This window comes from Camelus dromedarius, chromosome 12 (assembly GCF_036321535.1).
Source record: "Camelus dromedarius isolate mCamDro1 chromosome 12, mCamDro1.pat, whole genome shotgun sequence".
NCBI classification, from domain to species: domain Eukaryota; kingdom Metazoa; phylum Chordata; class Mammalia; order Artiodactyla; family Camelidae; genus Camelus; species Camelus dromedarius.
The window spans coordinates 59,462,680-59,482,155 of record NC_087447.1 but is presented as its reverse complement, the minus strand read 5'-3'; the positions used below and the strand labels follow the sequence as shown (position 1 = coordinate 59,482,155).

Genomic DNA, 19,476 nt, shown 5'->3' with positions numbered 1-19,476 from the left:
TCAATCCATTAGAATGCATTCAGTTATAAACCACAGAGATTGACTCTGACTTTTAAAGTACCAAGTAATGTATTCAAAGCATATTGGGGGCTTATAGACCTGCTAAGAGGCTGAAGGACCAGACTAGACAACCAAATAAGAATCAAAGCAGCTCTACAGAATCCAGAAACAGGAAGATCATCTTGATGGAGTGCAAAGCCACGGTGCTGCTTTTGTCACTTCAGCTCACAACCACTGCAATAAAAATCACTCTAATCATCCATTTGTCTTTGCCTCACTTACTTGATGCTTAATATCTTGGGCAGGAGCATCTGAATTGCTTAACATAGACCACTGCCTACACCTTAACTCCCAGGGGAAGGTAATAGCTGGCTGTTCAGTTTCCACAGCTTGAGTCAGAGACCACTCGCAAAATGGGAAGGATACTGGATGTGGACAGATGTCCATTATCTCTGATCCTGACCCTGCTTGGTAAGTCAGATCTTTCTTCATCTGATTTGGCTGCTATGAATAGATTTGGCTTTGTTCATTTCACAGATCTGGAAACTTCCTTTTGCCTAGATGAGAATTCTCCATTCCAGTTTTTTGGTTTCCCACAGCCTCACTATGGAACTAGGCCCACTACGGACAAAGGCCCAGCCTGCTCACTGGGTCTTGGTCTTTCAATTTGCAAAATGACAGAGTTAGAGCTCAAGGCGTATAAAATCTGAGTATGCGAATGACTGCGTCAGAATCATCTGAAGGATATACTTGACACAGGTGTGTGGACATCTCTCTAATTCAGATTTGTGGGTGGTTCCAGGGTGGGGTCTTTTACTTTCAGCAATCCTCAGATGATTTATTTTGACTTTCAGCTAGTTTTGAAATCCACTCCTGCAGACACTCCCCAATGCCAACAGGGAAGTTTATTTTGAGTCAGTGGGTCTTTCATTGCCCCTCAAGTCTTAACATTAATATTTCTACTTGGGGTTGAACTCTTGATGTTGAGAATGGCTGAGCTAAGGTGATCACAAGGGCATAAACTTTAGGTTTATATAGTGAGTTTTAGATTCTTAAAAACTTTATTTACATTATGTCTCAATTCTTACAACCCTGGGAAGTCATCAGAGTGGAGGTTAATTATCCCAGGTTTACAAATTAAGAATATTGAGGCTTAAAATGTATCTCTTTCCTACTTATAGTTGTGTGGGTAAACCAGCCCCATCAGCTGGGAACTTGTTAGAAATGCAGTATTTCTGGCCTCACCCCAGCATCTCTACTGCAAAACACTTGGAATTGAATAAGATCCATGGGTAATTCTCCTTAAAGTTCGAGAAGCAGTCGATTATATGACTCTTCCCAAGCTCCTACATCAGGCACAGCTCATGGTAAGCAAAACTATTAGGAAGTGAAGAGATCATTTACAAGGAGAAATATCATTGCATCAGTATCTTAATAAAATCAGGATGTGCACCATTTTCTTGGTGAGGAAGCTACTGCCACAAGGAAGGGAGTCGGAGCTGTCAGCAGCCATCAGACACCCAGACAAGGAGCAAGAGAGACAGAGGTGAAAAAGCATTTCCTTTGGGGATGTCTCTGAGAGCAAGGCTTCTTCCTGCTGACAGGTAAGGAGAACTGTGTGTCTCTCAGGATCTGACCTTGAGCTTTATTTCCACAGTGAAACAAAAGGGAAGAAGAGCAGGGCAAAAGTTGGGCTATAACATCACGCAAACAGTAATTAATTGTGTTCTTCAGTTGGATTCAATAATCCTCAGTGATTAAAAAAGAGAGAACATTTGAAGTCTTTTTTGTCGTTCTCTTACTGTTTTTTGAATAGCATTGACTTACAGGCAATATTTAGAAGTGTCCATTACTCCCTTTCTTCATTCAACCATTCCACATTTGCTGAACACTTACTGAATGCTCAGTGCTTCAGATTTGAAAATGAAAGACACAGATTCTTGCCTTATGATACAGTGGGGAAGAGAATTGAGTAGGGGCATGATTTCAATAAAACAGTACCCTCTCATTTCATCTCTCCTTACATGGGGATGTGCCTACTTGTTTTTTAAAGAATCTAATTTTATACCTCTGGACCAGAGAGAAAAGAAAACGGCCTAACATGAAAAGACGTTCAATGTCACTATCAGAGAAATGAAAATCCAAAGTACAAAGAGGTATCATCTCACACCAATTAGAACAACCATCATTAAAAGGTCCACAAATGATAAACGCAGGACAGGGTGTTCACCATCACAGCTAATTCAAAGATATGCATTTTAAGTTGGGTTTGGCTGGAAATTGGATGACCATAAACACACTCAATCACAAGCCACAATGTCAGATTCTCTACAGGGGATAGTATTTGGTATTTAACATGTACTAAAAATTAACTTATAAAGTAAAATTCAATTAAAAAAAAAAACAAAGGACTTTTACCTCTGGGAAGATGCAATAGATGTACTTTTTCCTTTTCATTTCACTAAGTACAACTAAAAATCCTGTAATTTCACCTAAAACAAACTCAAGAATACTCTAAAAGGTAGCAAGAAAACAGACCAAAGGACCTGAGGAGCTACACAGTGTGGAGTTCCTGAGTTTTGTTTTTTTTTTTTAACTTCATCTATACCTGACATGAAGGTGAAGACAGCAATTGGACATATATATAGGCAAACAAATAAATAAGTCTTGCCCTAAGACACCATCTGTAAAAATTTACTCAAAATGGATCATAGCTATAAATGTAAAATATAAAACTTTTAGAATGAAAACACAGAAGAAAATCTCTAGGGTCTAGAGCTAGGCAAACAGTTCTTAGACTTGACACCAAAAACATGATCTATAAAAGGAAAAACTGATAAATTGGGTCTCATCAAAATTCAAAAATTTTACTTTGCAAAAGACCCTGTTAAGACAAAAAGACAAACTACAGAAAAGAATATATTTGCAACTCATATATTCAGCAAAGGACTATAAAGGATTATATAAAGAACTCTCAAAATTCAACAGCCAATAAAACAAAAAGCAAAAAATCCAATTAGAACATGAGCAAAAGACATGGAGATATTTTACCAAATAAGATACGTAGATGGCAAATAAGCACGACAAGACGTTCAGCATTAGTAGTCATAAAAGAAATGCAAAGTAAAACCACTCTGAATGAAAAAGGTCACTCCTGAATGGCTACATACTGTTTGATTCCACTTGTATATGACATCTCCCAATGACAAAATCACAGAAATGAAGAACAGGCTAGTGGTTGTCAGGAGTATACAGGAAGTCAGGGTGGGAGAGAAGTGGGTGTGGCTATGAAAGGGCAACATTAGGGATGCTTGTGGGGATGAAAATATTCTGTATCACGTCAATATCCCGGTTATGATATTGTACTGTAGTTTTACAAGGGGTTACCACTGGGGGGGGGGGACTAGGCAAAGGGTACTAGGATCTCTCTGCATTTGTTCTTACAAATGCATGTGCACCTATAATTACTTCAAAACAAAATATTAATAATTAGAAGAAATAAAGATGAAGAAATAACAATATTAATCTCAGGGCAGAATAACAAACCTTCATAGAGGTTGAGTGTAAAAAGTGAAGGCTTCCCAAGGACATGATCTGGAAGGAGAAACGGCAGTGAGGGTAAAGAGCTGACTTACTGAAAATAAGTCAAAATAAAAATTGATGAAGAATTCTGAATTTTCAATGGAATCCCAGGAGAAAAGCAGTAAAAAGATAAAGGAATGAAGAAATGGTGGAGAGGCAGAGGACCAGAAGCTTATTGGGAGAGCCCCCCAAAGATACAAGGCCAGAGAGGAATTCCATGTGGATGAGATGACTGAGAAAATCATTACAAAAAATGACATATAATGTACAATTTTTAGTTGTTTATCATGCTTCTATTTTTTTCCCAAACTTTTGATAATAACTGGTTTTTGTTAGTGTTTCTTTGGGGGTTTAAAGGAAAAATGTTCCCATTCTTTCTTTGGGATGATGCAAGGCAGAGAACAAAACTTCCTAATGTGAGGCTTTAGTGAGAAGAAGGGTTCAGTAAAAATAGAAAACTGGAACTAGAGGTGATTAGGAAAATAAGGCCCCTTAATTGTGCAGAAAAGCTGAAGTCCCTGGATGTCAATCATATAATATGTAAGAGAGTTATTAAAGCTCCAACTTCCAAATCTACCATTTTATAAAAATTGTTAAAGAAAAAAGTGTCCCCAGAAAACTAAGGGGCCAGCGGATTCCCTAGTGACACACACTTGGGTTATATACTTATATTCTTAATTTGATATGCGTATTAGCAGTGGTCAGATCCTTTAGAGTTACAAGATGATCATGTGTCAAGTAATAAGCTATGGTCTCTCAGCTCCGAGCCCACTGTTCTATGCTCTTCTGTGTGAAGCAGAAGCTGCAGTTCGGTGCACCACATTCATCCTTTACCAGCTATAAATAAGGGACCTTAGACGGAGACTGGAAAACAGGAGGAAGGGAGAGTGAATTTGTCCTTTCCCAGGTGCTTGCTCTTTTTGCCAGCATCACCCTAGCAAGGGCTCTTCACTTTGGCAGCAGGAAACTGTTTTCACTCTCCAGCGTTTTTTTTTTTTGTTTTGCTTTGTTTTTTCCCAGCAATCTCTGACCCAACTTCATCATGTCTTCTCAAAGATAACAGAACTAGCTAGGTACTTTTAGCCCTCCTCAGAGGTCCAGTCTCAACTCCACATGGTTTCTTCATTAAGTGTCTTAAGGTCTATTAACTCCAATCTCGTTAACTTCAATCTCTTCACACTGTTGCTCCATCCTAACAGATGGTAGCTGTTTCCTACAAAAAAAAATCTGTGTCACCTGAACATTCCCTTTTCACCTTTTCTGTTCTATAATATGTTTCTAACCAAACTCATATCAATTTCTGTCAGTTGAAATACCTTGTATGATTTCTTAGTTTCCTGACCAGACTCTGATACTATACTCATATAAATTATATTCATAGATGGAAGATTTTTTTTAATAGGAATACATGGCAACAAGTGGTAGATTTGGAAAATGTACAGACTAAATGCCTTACTTCCTATGAGCCTGAGATGGACAACAGGCAGAATTTGGAAAGTGGTTTAGTACTGTTTGGGAGAACCACTTCAAATTAGTAATCTTTATGCTACTATGAAATTAATTTCCAAAGAATAGATTTAATCAGGTCAGCTTTTGGCCACTATTTATAATGTAACCATATTGGGTAGATTCCCACCAGGCTACGTATGAGGTTAGCAAATAACTCACTTTATTTGTCTTCTAATCCAGTCTGTCATGATAGCATGGAAAAAATGATTTCATTGACAAGTTTACAATAGTCATAGCAAATGGGATGAGGGTTGGGAAGACTAAAGTTGAGGCTTCAAGTTTTTCTTAAAAGTTGCTTATACAGATAATAATTAGACACTTGGCATTTCATGGATTTCCTCCTCAGTTACTGCAGTGCTTGTTCCAGGTACACAGGCATGCTAGATGTAACTGAGATACACATTCAGATTTCAGTTTAACCTGAGAGACCTCCACACACACACATTGAATATACTGAAGTGGCCTAGGAGAGTCACAGATTAATTCATGGAGTTGTTGGAAGGTGATTGGCTACTTAAGAATGAATTTAAATGAGAAGCCAAGAAGCTTGGGTAAGGTTCATCTTTCAGGTAACACGTCCTGAGCTGAATGAAAAATGCGGATCTTGATGGGACTTCCTCTCCTGCCACTGGTGTATTAGTTTATGTTAAAGGGAAACTTGCTGCTTTATGTGAAGTGAAAAATCCAGGGTTAGTCCTTCTCTAAAGTACAGCTTGACTCAGCACTTAAACAAAGTTACGTGGATTCATCTCTTGACTCTGCTTCCTCAGAACTGCTTTGGTCCTCAGTTCTGCACAGAATACCAAGGATGCCTCATATTTACACCATCTCATCCCTTTCTGGCAGTTGGGAGAGCCTGCTTTTCTGAGAGCTCAAACAGAAGTCTTCAAGTGTGTCTTCCTAGCACTGGGGGACCTGCCTTGGGACATGAGCCCATTCAAGACCATACAGTGCTAAGAAGGATGGGATAAGGTTACAAAGCTAGTTTGGACCACATGTTCTACCCTTTCGTCCTGTGCATGATATCAGCTTTATCTGAAAAATGACACGGAAATGGGAAAGAAGTGGCTTTCCCAAAGAAAAATTAGGGTACCAGTGCCACCAAAAGGAGGAATGGATTTGGGGCAATGAAGCCCTATGTTTCATTTCTAGTACTCTTCTGAGTACTAATTTTGTCACATCTCTGCTTCTGCCTCTCTTCTTTGAAAATGCCCAGTAATTGCCTGGCTAATCTGGATCTTGAGTCAGCTTTTTTCTTGTTGTAGTCATGGAGAATTCATCTTTATTCCACAATGAACCTCCACATGTAGTATTTTTTAATTGTAAATATGTGAATATTCAGTTTTATTAGATAATAAATTGCTTACAAAAGTGATCACACCAACTTACACTCCAGAACAATTAAGAAATCTTTTCATTTACATTCTCTCCAACATTTTACATTATTATACTTCTTTTTAAAGTACAGTCAGTTACAATGTGTCAATTTCTGGTGTACAGCACAATGTCCCAGTCATGTATATACATACATATATTCATTTTCATATTCTTTTTCATTAAAGGTTACTATAAGATATTGAATATAATTCCCTGTGCTATACAGAAGAAACGGGTTTTTTTTTTGAGTGGTGTGTAGCAGGCTGCACTGTTGCCTTTTTAAGGGCATTGATGAGGCTCTTGAGGAAATACAATTTAGCTGACTGTAGAGTCTGTGTTCTCATAATGGCAACTGAGATAACTTGACTCCAAATTAAGAAAAAAAAATGCAATAAGATGACCTGTCCTTAGGTCCCCTTGCTGCTGATTCCAGAATGAGAAGTGTCCAATTTGGATCTGAGCAACCACTGTAGTTTGAAGCCTGAGCTTCAGTTCTCCTAAAGGTACAAGTGGGTGAGTCTGGCAGTTTTTGCCTATACGCTGGACAACTCGCTATAGCTCTGCTTATGCAGAAGGAAGAAGACAGGAGGATGCCTGAAGATGGGAACTAAATGTTTATTTAGCACATGGGGAGGCAGGCGCTGGAGAAATCGGTCTGCTGGACTTTAGGCTGATAATACCTACTATAGGCTGATAATACCAGAATCCAAGAGAGATGTGTCTTATTTTTCTGGGCTTCAAAGCCCATTAGAGAAACTAAAGGAAGCTGAGGGTAGGTTTGGTGAGAAGGTAGGAGGGGCCTAGAGACAAACTTGGTTGTGCTGGTAGAGCAACTGACTGGGCTGGGCCACCCTACTCAGCAGGGTAGAAACTCTGCACGAACCTCTTCCTACGATGCTTGGCAATGCCACATTCCAAGTCTGTTTCTTCCTTCTGATGGCATCAAACTCTGTCCCCAAGATGTTTCAATCATTGCCATGCAGTATGAATCTCTTTCTTAGCAAATATTCCCTGTTCATGGCCATAGCTAATAGGCCCAGGGCAAACATTAGAACCAAACTTAGGAACCGAGAATTGGGACAGGGGAAAGCGAACAATTTGGCCTTGAGGAGCAGAGCTAAAAGGTCCTGCAGACACAGGGCTCCTTGTGCAGATTTTCTTGATGGTCCAGTTGCATAATGAGGCACGAGGCTGACAATGTCCCCCACCACTCCTTCTCCCGCCACTTCTGCACATTGTCCACATGGCCCTCCTTTTCTTATTTACTTCCCTCCCCCTATTGCTTACAGCAAATGGAGGTGCTGCTTCTTGAATCAGAGAACACTTTAACTTTGCTCTTGCTCAAGTTTTAAAATGCAATGCAGCATGAATTATAGAGGTATTGTATGTACCAGCTAATGAAAAGGTTACAGATGTCAAGTGTTCTTAATATACTTGTTAATATAACACATGCATTCCCTCTGAATCATCAAAGCTAACAGAAGAGACTGATACAATGGGTAATCCAAATATAATTCCTGTTTGGCTTTGAAAATTGTTCTGTTCTGACACTTGAATACTGGTGTGCCCGGAGTTCAGGGGATTCACAACAGGGAGGCAGCCATATGGCACCTGGTGGCCAGTGGCCTTTGAAATAACAAGTGATTTCTCAATCCTAACTCCTGCTAAATGCCGCACTGCTCTGGATCCCCTCCCAGGGATGAGCAGACATGCCTCCCACCCCAGCACACAGCACCAGCCTACATGGAGCTGTCTACACCCTCTCATCTTATGTGGTGCTCTTTCTCCTCAGATTTACAAGAAGGACAGCAGATACAACAGAAAGGGAAAGCCCAAACCACTTTTTATTTTTCCTTCTTCCTTCCCTCTCTTCCTTAGAAAAATACATTAAATTCTCTTTGGGAGTATGGGGTTCAAGGATGCTTAGAGTATTATTCTTACCTTTAAAGATTTTGTTTGGTTTATTATCCATTTGATGTTGTAAGAATAAAAATTAAGTAAAACTATACCTAAAATAATTTCCTGAATGATTATTTAAAACAATTATTTGAATGATTATTTGAAAAAGTTAAGTAATTTGCCCAAGGCTACACAGCACAGTAAAGGAGTAACAGGAAGACGTTTAAGGACAGATGAGATTACCTAAAATTCAACTCCCATTCAAGGTTGGCTTAAAGTATTATGGTGTATCCACACTACGGAAAGTGTAAGGCCTTTAATAAGAATGAGATATACTTATGTGTATGAAAATATGCCCAGGCTACACTGTTAAAAGAAAAGAGCAGGTTACAACATAGGGTGTATGGCATTACGTCTTTAACTAACTTACTACCAAGTATTTGTGCTAGTGTAGAAAAAAGTCTGGAAGGAAGCCTGTCGCACTGTTAACGGTGTGGAATTGGAGGGGGAATTGGATAGGAAGGGATGGGGAGCTTTTACGGTTTATCTTACAGCATTCAAAAAATAGTAAAGAAATGAGCGACTTTTTCCTATTCCATTTTTTGTGTTTATTTTCATACTAAGAAACTGAATGTTTCTGCAACTCTTTGTGGTCCTATTCTTTGAAAATTTAAGCTTTTTTTTTTAAAGGAAATTCATGTAAAATGCCTCCTTCTCACTTTTAAGTTTCTAGTAACTATCACATTGATAGCGTTTTAATGAACCAGAGAATTGTTTTGTATCCTCGTGAGTCCTGATTCTTTGATCTACTTTTTTGCTCATTTAAAAATTTTTTAGACAATTTTTCTTGATGAAATTTACTTTAAGTTTTTATTTTAAATTATTTCAATTTACTTTAGATTTAAATACATTTTAAGATACCTTTAACAGTTATAAAAATCATGCATAATAAAGCAGAAGTTAATGTCACCAGGTTATGAGAACTGTGTATCACTGGGGAGACTGGATTCAGAAGAACTTTCAAAGTTATAACTTATTTGGTCAGATGAAGTGACCCTATACAATGGTTTTCATTTCACTTAAACTAGTCTTCAAAGGCATTGGTTTAAATAATTTCTAAAAATTAAGACAATTTTTAGAGCAGTTTGAAGTTCACGGCAAAATTGAAGGGAAGGTACAGAGATATTCTGTTTATCCCCTGTGGAATTGACTGTTTAGATAAACTGGTTTTTATCAAAATGGCTTTACCAAAAGTATGACATTAAAAAGTGAAAAAAAAGTGCTACTACTGCTAGTTAAAACTTATCGAAAACATATCATTTGCCAGGTACAGTTTTAAGTACATTAAATGTATTAACTCATTTAAATCCCATTATAAAACTATGATAGTTCTTTTAAAAAAGTTTTAGGGTAATGAGGTTTATTTATTTATTTTTGTTTATTTAATGGATGTATGGGGGATTGAACCCAGGACCTCCTACATGCTAAACACACATTCTACCACTGAACCATACCCTCCCCTAACAGTTCCTCTTATTAATCCCATATTGCAGATCAGAAAACAGGAAAGTTAAGTAACGTGCCCAAGGATACACAACACAACGAGGGAGTAGCAGAAAGAGAGCAGAGAAAGGATAAATGAGATTGTTCATAGGTTTATGAACCAGGAACTACTAGAAACTAAGGGAGAGGCTGACTATCCTAGGAAAACTAGGAAGGCTTCTCAGATTGGATGCTGTGTTGTACCACGCATGCTATATTGTTAAGAGATGAGCAAATACATTAGCTATTTAGGCAAAGGAAGAGGTTTCATTTAGAGAACTTTAGTGCAAGAAGATAGATCACACTGCAGGCAATCTACTTCTAGATAAAAACCAAAATACAATTTTATGGGTACTTTTGAAAAGAAAAATTATTTATAACCCAAAAGCCTTAAAACAAAAATGATTCTCAACTTTCGTCTCTCGAGCCTTTATTAGAAGACCAGCTCTGTCAGTGCTGTCTTCTGGGTGCTGGCATGCAGAAATATACAGCATGTAATGCCCACCTGCAAGTGGCTCAGTCTAGGGATGACAGTTGAAAATACTATATAGTCATGAGTATATTATATACTCATAGCCTAGTTATGTTTTTAGTAGGAGACCCCCTTCTGAGCAATAACCACCTGTAGTTAGTTGTTCTTTATAAGCCTCTTGGGATAGAAAATATGTAGAATAACAGCTGGACAGAACAGCCAAAATCTGTTTGTACTTTGTCATTCAGATGCAAGCGCACATGTCATTATGCCATTTACCTCCTTTCTTCTGAGCAAACTCCCTGCACTGTTGGATTAACCTCCACCGCTGCTGATACCAGGATCAAACTAGGCCAGTCAGAGCTCCCCATGGAAACAGATGAGGCAGTGTAAATGAAGCCTGAGTGTTAGACAAAGCCATAGCTCAGTGCGGCAATCAGCCCTGGCATTGATGGATGAGTGCTTTGTTACAGACTAGCCAGTCAGGCCCTGTGAGGAAGTCCCCCCTTTGCTCATCTCCACATAATAAAGCCCCACTCCTCAGTGGCAACAGCCTTAGACTGTCACCTGCAAGCTCAGTTTGCTTCCCCTAACCCTCATTTAGACTGATCTCTTGTGTATTCGGGCTTCCTTATATTATGTCAGTGGGTAAACCTGCTATTCTTTGGGACTGAGAATGTAAGAGAAATAATACGATTTGATTTACTTAGAATTAAGGTTGGAAAATTCTTCAGAGATTGTTTAGGTGAGTCTTCTTGTTTTACATATGAGGCCCAGAAAGATGAGCTGAATTTCCCCAAATCACATAGCTGGTTGTGAGCTGAGCTGACACTGATCAAATGACCTCTGAGCTTCAAGCCCAGCACCTTCCCACTACATTTTAGAGTGGCTCCCTCTCGGTGCTGCATTAAGGGTCTGGATAGCTAGAGGTGTGGGCGCATTCTGACATGAATTCTCTGCTGCTTCAGGTAAGGCCTAACACAGTTTCTATTCTGTCCATAAAGGTTTCTTGATCATAGGATGGCAAATGTCAATATTAAAAGAGCTAAGTTCACATCAAATAAATGTGGAAAATTCTTCCTGATCACTCTGGACAGATGAATGCATTAAACTTTGCTTGCTAACACTAGTTACAGGAAATGGCTTACTTGTAGAGACAGCCCATCCCACTGGATATCTTAATAGGAAGAACTATGATCTTCCTTAATACAGTCATCTGCTTCCATAACATGTACCCACTGGTTCCCTCCATGGAATGTAAGACTACCCCTTTGGATTCATAGACTGATCAACTCTGCCTTTGGTTCCCATTGCCCTGTAACTAGCCAAGATCATACCCACGTGGTCCCTTCTCTGAAAGCCTTTGTTAAACAAATATTAATTGTACTCTTACTCTATTCCTAGGTTGTGCTAAAAGCTAAGAATACTGAGTAGATAAGAGGCTGTCCTTGTCAGTTCATGACACAGATATTCAGAAAAATAATTATAGTGCAACATGATCAGTGACTAACATTATAAATGGAAACACAGATGGAGGAATGAACAAATATGCCTAATGTCTAGTGCATGGTAGCTGCTTAAGAAATATCTGTAGGAAAAATAAGTTCCTAGTGTTATTAGCAAGGGGCGGACAATTAGAGAAGCTTTCTGAATGAGCTGGCTTTTGAAGCAAGCTTTTGAAAGAAAAGTACTTACGGCTTTCACCAGTTAAGAGGTACCAATATGAACTCAATATTATCTTTTTAGTGCACTCGGACCATGGATATAGCGAAGTCAGGTATTGTGAATTGTCAGGGCAGGAGTTACATCCCCTCCTTCTGGTTTTCCAGTGTTCCAGTGGGAGAGATGAGCTGTCACCAACAGCAGGCCCTCTCGGCTTTCCTCTGTTTAGGACTTCACCATTCCTACCTCCTTAGCAAACCCACCCTCCCTCTATCCATTCCTATCCACCACCCAGTGTGCAAATGTTTGGGAGCAAACAAAAAGCAGCACCTTCCTTCCCCTGAGCTGTGGCTCGGGCCGGGGGCATGGTGGGCAGCTCACCTGCAGCAAGATACTGGATGGGTCCTTGCTGTGCCCTGGCTGGCGGCGGCCTTCACGCTGACACCAACACTTGCTGCGCAGCTCCTCTGCGTCGCCTCGGGCTGTAGGGCAGCGAATCCCCATCAACCCCTTGCTGACCCTAGAGCGGGAGGGGCCGCGCAGGCGCCCGGACTGCCAGGCGCACTGCAAAGCCTGCGATTGGCTGAAGCTGGAGCGGAAGCAGCGGCGCATGCGCTGCCGACGTACTGTGGCGGAGACGGTGGTGCTCAGTTCACTGGAGCGCACTCAGGTGCTGGTATTGGTACTGGTTCCGGTTCCAGTGCTGGAACTGCAACTTGGAAGGCCTCTACTGAGCCAGCCGCCTCCAGGGAGGCTTCAAGGAGACCGCCTTTCTCTGCTGCATCTCCTTGGCCTGCCTGACGCTCGTGCTGGCCGAGGCAGGTGGGCCTCACCGAGGGCTGGCTTGCGACGAGGCCCCGACCTGGAGAAGGAGAGCCGCGAGACCTGGCAGTGGGGCGACTGTGGGGACAGCCTCAGGAACAGCAGCAAGTTCGTCAAAGAGTTCCTGGACTGGTGGTGGAGCACCGCTCTGTGAACCAGCGTGGACTTCCACGGCGGCCTTGTGGATGTGTAGGCAAGTGGAGAGGGGCAGGGGCGCAGGATAAGGGAAAGGGGAGGAAGGGGTGCCTCAGGGAGCGCAGGAGGCTGGGCCAGGCACAGGGGCTGGAGAGAGGGGTTTTGGGCGTTGGTGGGGGAGACTGGGGAGACTGGGCCGGGGTGGAGGGGTGGCGGGGGTGTTGCGCGGGACAGGTGGGAGGTGGGAAGAGGGGGAAGCGTCTGCCTTTGTGCTTCAGTTCTGGCCACGTAGTGCCGGCAAAGGCCCTTGAGTCCTCCCGCTTTTGGGGGGAAAAAGATAAGAAAAACCCCAAAAGTTGAGTTCTGAAGTAGCCCCATAGTACCGATCCTGTAAGCCATAAAACATTTGCCCCCTGTCCCCTTTTCAATTCCTAAAACCACAGGTTAAAAATCAGATCCAGGGGATACCACCAGGAGACAAGAAAGGCAAATATAAAACCTTACTAGATTGATAGCACTGTTTTGAATAATTGAAATTTGCTGAGAGTAGGACGTAAATTTTCTCACACACACACACACACACTCTCTCACAAAAGGCAAATATGTAAGGTAATGGGTGTGTTAATTAACTCAATGGGAAGATCCTTTCAGGATGTACATGTATATCAAATTATCACGTTATACATTTTAAATAACATAATTTTGCCAATTATACCTCAGTAAAGTTTGAAAAAATTGTAAGTCAGTCTTCAGGATCAACAGGAAGTGTTCATTTGTTATACATGCAGGTGTACATATGTATCTACTTAAATACACATACTGGCACATATGTATATGTTTGTGTACATAAGGAGGCCAGTGTGGTGAAGTGGAAAAATGAATTCTTTGGAGTAAGGTAGACATTGGTTTGAACCCTGCCTCAACCACTTACTACCTGTTTGACCCACAATGATCCCTTGACCTTTATAAACCTTTGTTGCCTCAGTTGTAAAGGATAATAAAAGTTCCCACCCATAGAGCTGTAATAAGGATTATCTGAGAACGTAGAGGTAGAATGTCTTTTTCCCTGCAATATAGAGGAAGGCTTGCCTTCCCCTTTCAAAAATCTGTTGCCTGGTGGAGTAGAGGGAATGTCCCCTTGGCTGTAGATACGCGGTGATAATAATCTCCTCTCCCAGCACTGTGCTATCAAGGCCCACTTTCTGTGAGAGATTTGCCCAACAGGAAAAGCGCCACCAGTTAATGTTCCACTTAATAACTTGGGAAGACTATTTTGCAAAGCACTTCACAGTTCCTCATAAATGTTACTCCAGCTGAGACATTTTCTGAGTGATTGGAGTTTGCTCTTTGAGATCAAGGCTGTGTCTTGTTAATCTATGTATCGCTTTAAGTGCCCCGCACTTGGCAAAGTGTTTTCACTCTGCAGGTGCTCTGCAAGTGTTTGTGGAGTGGTGAAGGTCACTGTGCCATGGAAAAAGGGCACAGGCACGTGTATTTTGAATTCAAACACATATTCTATCACTTGCCAGGAAACTGGGCCGTTTAAACTCCCAAACTTTCCTTTTCTCGTTAGTCAAATAAGTAAAGCAGTATCCTTCTCACATGTGTGTCATGTCAGAGGAATAATTAAAATACATTAGCAAGGAATTTACAGCAATCCTGGCATCTCATTTAGAATGAATGTGTGTGTGTATTTACCCTTAGCTCTTTTTTGTCTTGTCTGCTGGGATGAAAGAAGGCCTTGAGATATTTCTTTTTTTTCCTTTTTCGTCTCTCTGATCTTCAGTCACTCTCTGACTTGGGGAGGTGGACATAATGAGAAGAGGCACCAGCTAGAGTCTTTGCAAAAGTTTACTATTTTCTCTGAGGCTATGATTCCTCAACTCTAAGACTGATACAAATGCTAACTTCACAGTGTCACCAGGAGAATTAAATGAGACGGCATCTGTGCAGTGATTTTCTCAAAGCAGGCGCTTAATTAATGGTAGCAGTGATTATTGATGCCATCATTAAATGCATCTGTGGCACCAAGTCACCTCTTGTTGCAACACCAGAATTATTAATTTGCATGAGAAATATTACTGCCATCTTTAAAAAAGCTTACCTGCTTTAGGCTGTCAAAAAGCCACCTCCACCACCACCACCACCACCACCACACACACACACACACACACACACACACACACACACACACACACACACACACACACACACACACACACATGATTTTTGTTTATTGGAGCAAAATCCAAATACCTTATATTCTCCTTGTGTGTTTATATCCCCGCACTAGTGAGTTAAGTTTATGCTTAAGGGCAAAATAAGTGAAGAAATTATTTCTAACTTAAGTATCAGAATCTAAGAAGATTTTAAAAGTACCCTGCTGTTTCCTAAATAAATACCCTGGAAAATGGAAAAAAGGACAACCCCCTTAATGAATGAATCTCTTTCTCTAGGGTTTCAAGTTAGCTACAGTATTTGGGAATGGCATCCTCTCCTTCTGTTTCATCCTCAAAGACAGTAATATTAATACTAATATTCATAAAATGACAAATATTACTACTTTCATCACCCCAGCATAAAGCCACTGTGTCCAGAGTTCATGTATGATTAGTTACTTTTTTATTTATGATGGGGGAATAGCTGCAGCAGTGATCAGTTGTTATCATGTACAGGTTAAAGTCAAAATTAGTCAAGCTGGTCACATAGTAGTTATGACTTTTCTCCCTTCCCTTCTTTCTCCATCCCTTCCTTTTATCCCTCCTTCCTCCTTTCATTTCTCTCTCCCCAACCTACCTTAGTTTCCCTCTCTCCCTCCCTCCCTTCTATTTCTGTCTCCTGTTACCTCTCTTTTCCCTTCCTTCCTTTTCTCCTCTCATCCCATCCATCAACCTTCCTTCTTTCTTTTCTCTATTCCTTTAAACTATGTACTAAGTGTGACCATGATTCACCTACTATGTAAAATTGTTGGGATAAAAAGATGAATAACTACCAAATTTTCATATACCATGAGCCATCTATTGAAATTTTCCCCAGAGCTTTGCAGTGTATAAAGAATTTTAGCTCCTTCATTATAAGAGTGAAAAAAAAAATCTCTGTAAGGAAGACACAGTTGTCTTTTTTCTGATGAAGAAACAGATTCAGAAAACTTGAATGATTTATCTGATGAGAGTATGACAGGGCAATTAAGACTTACTTTTTATCAAAAGGGTGAAAATATATAAGTAGAGAAATTATATATTTAAAAATTCTCCATGAAAAAGTAGAGACGTGGGAAAAACAAAAGATATCTATGGTTAAAACAAGTACTTGCCCCCTAGGAGTTATCCTATAACTCAATATTTAAAATAGGTGGCTTTTTAAATAAGAATAATAAATGTAAAGTGAAGATGATTCCAGAAATAATAGAATGCTCATCTTTAGAGGGTGTGTGCTGTGGGGGTGGATGACAGATTTCCCAGTATATTCTTTCCACTTCTGAGGCTGCACAATCTGTCTCCCTAATGCAATATAATTACCATCTAAAGTGGCACACTGCATGAAGCATCTTGGCACGGAAGTGGAGTTTATTGTGTTCTGGAAATATTTACAGTCATATAAGTTAGGTACTGTCATGAAACTAGTCTAAAACATTGTTTAAAATGTTTAAGACATTCTCTTCAGAACAAAGGATACAGGTGCTTTTGAGAACACATGTCTGAAGTTGCAGATACCCTTGGTTGTCTTGCTTCTTTCTCCTGGCTGGCAGAATCCTGACTTCGCTCAGGTTCAGCCCTGTGCTCATGTGCCTCAGAGACTAGGTTATCTCTTCAGTAGTTTTTATTGAAGGTGCTGCTTCAAAAATGGAATTTATAGTGACGTAGTAAGTTCTGTGCTATCTGATAAAAAGAAGCATCTGCTTACCAGTATTATTCAGTCATTATTACAAATATTTACTGAGGGCTTACTATGTGTAGGCATGTACTAGGGCTTGAGGGTGCAGGAAAAAGGTAAAAGGCATTTATAATACAGAGAGAGTGTGTATATATTATACCACTACTTTATTATACAGTGTTTTTATATATATATATATATATATATATACACACACACACACACATAAAGTATATGTATATATATAAATATATATGTATAGAGAGAGAGAGAGGGAGAGAGAGAGAGAGAGTGTTGTAACACTGTGTTAAAGCAAAATCTGAGAAGCATGCTTAACCTTGCTTTGGCTTTAGGAGCAAGATGATTTTTAAGGTGAGAAGTGAGGGGGTATTTTGGGCATAGCAAATAGATATCATCCTCACTGGAAACTTTTATCAATTACTAGTACTGGAAATATGATGTTAAAAAGGATTAAGGGATTTATAGATTACACTTCCAAACAAGGTAGAGTAACAAGAACTAGATTTAGCCTCTTAACTAAAAAACTGAAAAAAAAAAAAGACAAAATATAGGAAACAATGGTTCTGAAGAAGGAGATTTCTGGCAATGAAGGAAAGTGATCAAGAAAAGACAGGGAACAAATGAGATTAGCACTGTCATTGCCCCAGCTTTTTATCTTGAGAGAATGATCAGGTAATGATGCAGGGGAGGGGAAACCTAGGCAAGAGTTTCCCCGAGGTGAGAGGGTGGAGCTGGGGGTCTGGGAGAGCAAGGCTGGTAAGACTTTGCAGAGCAGAATACCAAGGAGAACTGAGCTGCAGAGATCTGCAGAAGGAGCCACCTGTTGTATTCAGCTGACTACTAATCAGTGCTCACAGATGAGAAACTACCCAGGCCAGGGCACTAAAATAATACCTAAAAATATAATAGAAAATAGTGCCTAGACCTCACACAGGGCTATGAAGGCTGACATCACTCAAAGCAGAAAAGCCTCATAATTCAAAGGATTTCAGTTAAAATACAATGAATGGTCTTAGTTTGATAACAGTGAAAAATTATCCCAAGATTGTACACTACTTGGACTCCATCTAACAAACCCTAAAAACAAAATCTGAAAGGATACAACTACTTGAAGTAACTTTAACTATGACGCAAAAAAAAAAAAAGACTTAAGATTATGTTTATAAATAGAAAAATACCTAGCTACTGACAAGGTAAGGTATACAATGTCCAATAAAAAAATTATCAGCATGCAAAAAGAGCAGGAAAATAAAACTCATAATAAGGAGAAAAATCAATTGAAACTGACACAGAAGTGGTGCAGATAGAGTCATAGACAAGAACATTAAAATTATTAATACAATTTAATTCCACATTTTCAGGTAGCTAAAAGAAGGATTGAACATCTCAAGTATGGAAACCAAACCTCTACTGATGAAATCTGCAATGACTCAATGTTTGGGATGTAAACACACTAATGTGGTTAATGGTCAATAGATACTGCATAAGAAATGATCATTAGTAAACTTGATTACATAGCAATTAAAACTATCTAGATTAAAACACACAGAGGAAAAAGCTGGAAAAAAAAGAAAAGAAAATAGAATGGCACGTCCGGTAACTGGAGGACGGTTGAGTAAAGTTTGTGTCCCTGGAGGGAAGAAAATATTTGAAGAAACAATGACTGTAAATTTTCCAAATTTATAAAGATTATTACCCACATAGCCAAGAAGCTAAACAAACCTCAAGCACAAAAGAAACATGAAGAAACCACCAGAGAGCATGATAATCAGGTTGCTTAAAATGAATGATATGGAGAAAATCTGAGGAGTAGACATTGAATAAAAGACATGACATATCCAATGAAATAAAGATAAGGATCACACTAAATTTCTTGACAGAAGGAAAAAAAAAAACCTCCGGAAGTTTTAAGAAAATATAATTACATTGTTAAAAGTATGGAAAGCAAAAGCAGTACTAAGAGGGAAGTTTACAGCAATAAAAGCTTACCTCAAAAACAAGAAAAATCTCAAACAATCTAACCTTACACCTAAAGGAATAGAAGAAGAAGAAGCAAAGCCAAAAGTCACTAGAAGAGAGAAAATAACAAAAATCAGAGTGGAAACAAATTGTGAAATGACTATTACTCAATAAAAAAATGTTAAAAAAAAGAAGATCAAAAAGATGATAGAAAAAAATCAATGAAAGAGCTGTTTCTTTGAAAAGATAGAATTGACAAATCTTTCACTAGACTCACTAAGAAAAAGAGAAGGCTCAGATAAATAAATCAGAAATGAAAAAGGAGGAACTACAGTGTATACCATAGAAATACAACGGATAATAAGAGACTACTATGAATACCTATACACCAACAAATTGGGCAACCTAGAAGAAATGGAGAAATTCTTAGAATCATATAACCTTCCAAGACTGATCATGGAGAAATAGAAAAATGTGAATAGACTGATCACTACTAAGGAATTTGAAATAGAAATCAAAACCTCACCAAAAAACAAAGTTCAGGACCAGATGGCGTCACAGGTGAATTCTACCAGACGTCTGAAGAAGATCTAATACCTGTCTTTCTCAAACTTCTAAAAAAA

The 19,476-nt window shown here is 39.4% G+C and overlaps 1 pseudogene; it reads left to right on the top strand.

Annotated features, from left to right (window-relative positions):
- The first annotated feature begins 413 nt into the window (after window positions 1-413).
- LOC105098349 (protein Wnt-9a-like) lies at window positions 414-13,019 on the top strand (annotated as a pseudogene).
- Window positions 13,020-19,476: the final 6,457 nt, after the last annotated feature.